Below are 4,044 nucleotides of genomic sequence, written 5' to 3' on the forward strand. Positions count from 1 at the left end.
TTAAAACTTCTAACCATAATCAACATGAAATCATTCTTATTTGATATTCTTCATGCGATAATGTCCCAGACGTTAGTAATGTATTGCCTTCCTGAAAAAAAAGTTATTATATAACTGACCTTGACTTTTCAACACCTATCCACATATCAACTTTCAATACAATCCATCCAGAGGTTGTAAAGTTGTGCTGACTACAAGTATTCGGAATCACAAACAGACAGACACACAGAGACACCGAAATGCTTCAGAATCTATTTTTCATGGAGGTAACAATTATTGTGAAATAAAACAATACAGGAAACACAGAAATGTTTACTTAAATGTGATTACATGGACAAAACATGTCTCTAAATAATTTTGTCGGATTTTCTATCATGTCAACATGTCTATATTTGTATTGCCCTTTCCTTTTAAAAGTCAAACTAAAAATGTGATGGACTTTGAATTTGATAATTGTTTTGTTTGGAAAAGTAGCAGCAAAACAACCTAGCTTATCAAAATCATCAAAATTCACCAAAAGCCATTCCCTTAGGTGTCTTCTTCCTAAACCTTACCAATACCGGTAAAATGCATGTGATCTGGTTACATTTATGCACCATTCAGTGCAGACACATATCATTTTATCCAATTGGGATTTCTTTCTTTTTTACGTACAAAGATTAAAACATCTCGCTTTGTTCCAAATAAAACTAGTCAGACTAATATATATGAATCTATGTGGATAATCAATTATTAGTACAAGAACCACGTATAAGCTTATATAATAAGACAAAAATAATCAGTACCAAGACAATCTGTGATAATTGTAACAAGCACATCAAACCGCAGTGATTATTGAAATTGTCTGTGGGGGAACAAGTTTTTTTTTTAAATCTTTTGTCCTGGTCAAAGGACAAAAATTTAAACAAAGGGCCTTACGTAAAAGCAAAACTTTGTGTGCCATCGGGCTGCGAATTCGACCCGACCCGCCCCTCAACACCCCCCCGTACGTGCCAGTACGGGCGACGCGCCTGTCCTGTATGTAACCTGAACGTTTTCAGAAATGCGTGTCGGACGTGGCCTCCCCCCAAAAAACCGTACGGATAAATTGCACGTACGGCGGGTTGTGCCCTTAGCTTTAGTGGTACCTAACCATCCACGTCAGTGTACAAGACTGAAATTAAAATTTGACAAGGACTCTATGAATGGTGTACAACCAGGCACGTTGTCACGATATTTCTGTCTTCTTACAAAATAAGATGTAGATTTGCATATCATCTGCATGTGCTAAAATTTCAAAAGGAATTTCCATTACATATGTATTAACTAGAGATTATTTTTTTGGTCTAATTTTGTATAAGGCCATGTTTATTTGGTTGCTTAAATGACATCCGCTCAATTTTCATACACCCGTTCCTAAAATCTGTTGGACCCTGCAATGAATCGTACAAAGCAGCTGTAAGATATTCTGTAGATTGAGTCAAAATATCGGACTGCAACATACATAGAATGCAAAGAAAATCAAGTCAAAGAAGATGTGAAAGAACAAGAATGAAAAATTCAGTATACAATACTCCGTGTGCTTTGTCATTTGTTCAACTTCCCTGCCCACTTTGATTTCATACTGAAGGCGACTTTTTTGGCCAAACTTTTTTTATTCGCACGCTCGCATCCTTTTTGGGGTTCCCTGAGCATGTCATCCATATAATCAAATCAACATGGCCTAACAGAAAATTTGAGAACTGATCACCTTTGTATGGCATAATTTAGCTGTAGCAAGTATCACATTATTTTGTCACAATAAACTGGATGCCATCATTAGTTTCAACATATCCAGTTTCTTGAGTTGTTCGTCATAATATACTGGAAGCCTTCTGCTTTTTCTTCTTCTTTAATCTTAGTGCAAGAAACTCTAGGTGAAAGAAATTTAATTTGCTGCCTGGACGGGATGTGTTGCAAATAGATTCTGACCACGAGAATAATTCTAGAAAGTTTGTTCCATTTAGCTACAATAAAAAAATATGGTTTCCGTATGCGGGAAAATACGGTTTCCGTAAATGTTCTCAAAACATAGATTTTTTTGTATTCAAAATAATGTGCATGCTGAAATATTGATTTTATTTGTTTAAGAAAGAATAAGAAAATGATGCTTCAAATTTTGTTAACACGCATACCTATAATTAGTCTAACCAATCTCAACATTAATGATTCAGAAACTATAGCTTTTGCAGACCTAAGTGGCTTTGAGTCTTCAGTGTGCTGCTAAAAGGTACTGTAACAATAGAAGGAAAAAACAACAACAAATTGTTTAAGTAATGTTCTTATAAAACAAAAATGCAGTTCATGTTTCTGTTTTAAATGCTTTATTTCAATATGTATTTTGCATAAAAGGAACACAGATAGTCGACAAGAACAGAAAAAACACATGATAATAGTTCATGTTCCACTTAGAATTCATCATTTCATATTACAAATCCATTTTCAACGTAACAAAATTGTTGCAGTTTAACTAAAAGGAAGAGCTTTCTTGATAAATCATGATTTATTAATATGACCATTGAGGTTTTCTATCAAATATGATAACTGACTTAACAAAGCCTGAACTGTTTATATTTGATGACAACACAATAACTCTTGCATCACAAATATTTCATAGATGATTGTCAAAAATGTACAGATTCTGAAATCAATATAGTATTGCAAACATAACATGATTCTTCAATTCTAATAAGCTAGCATATTGCTTTTTATACATCTCACTACAAACCCTGTAGCTACCATATATGATTATGTACAATTTTTTAAATATTGCAGCATAATAGGACTAAGTACAAGAGGTTTTACCTCATTTCTATCTAATATATATCTATAGATTCTAAATCCAAAATTTATCTATTTAGATTGAATTGCAATCAGCAATATACAAGCAGGTAAATTGGAATGTTTTGTTGATATGGTCCATTCATGGAGTTTGTACTAGCCCCTAAAGCTAACCAGCTATAGGACCAATGGATAGATGGTCTGTTCCATTTCAAATCGGGGGGGGGGGGGCAAGAACATTTCTTACTTATTACAGACAAACTGATGCTTGTGATTTTGGGGAACAGGTGATTTTGGGTCTTAAGAAGAAATGGTATTAATAGTTTTCGGCCCCCTTGTATCTATTTTGTGAACTGCAGGGACCTTTTTTGTTGAAGTCTTTGGAATTTTTTAAACCCGATTTCAAGACTGCCCTCTCGAGGTTTGAAAATGGAACAGAACTGATACTGACACAGACATCATACAAGAACAATGTCATGTTTAGCATACTTCGATTGTATGATCTTTTAAGATAATTATTCCATTCAACAAAGTAATTAAACTTAATATTGTAGACAGACAATTCTGCAGCTTCTGTTTACTGATTGTATGATTGTATATTATTATGATGGAAGAAAATTGATTATCTCATTATACATCTCGGTATCATGTATACATTTGTCAATTGATATCTAGTAAGTTCAACATATTACTTTATCTCAGCAAGGGTTTTACTCTAATTGCACACCTATATTCATACCTTTACCAAGTATATATAAACACAGATATGCATATTTTGCCCCAAAAGGATAATTGCAACCTAATGTAACAGTAATACTAACATACTAGTCTATTGATTCTTCCACTGGTACTTTGCAATACATAGTTATATACTTTCCACTAAATAAATTTCAAATATATTACTAAACTGCATAGTAAAATACACACTTATTCAATGTTTGAAGTCCAGTACATTTCATGCACATGTAGTGTGTTGTTATAATGCAACATCATAAGAAAACATTTGCATAGCCCTTTCATAGAAAGGAGTTGTTCTCCTAACCAATCGGAGGGAAGACGTTCCACCACAGGGAGTTCAACTAACGTTAGTTCACCTTTATCCGTTGGGTAACCTATATCTGTTGCTTTTAAAGACAGAGTATTTGGGGATATCACGTTGACGGACATTGGTTTAAAATTGCAACATTTTCTGTACATTGCGGTTTAAAACTACCACCCGTCGACACCCTGCTTTGAAAAACAACG

This window comes from Branchiostoma floridae, chromosome 12 (genome assembly GCF_000003815.2).
Source record: "Branchiostoma floridae strain S238N-H82 chromosome 12, Bfl_VNyyK, whole genome shotgun sequence".
NCBI lineage: Eukaryota > Metazoa > Chordata > Leptocardii > Amphioxiformes > Branchiostomatidae > Branchiostoma > Branchiostoma floridae.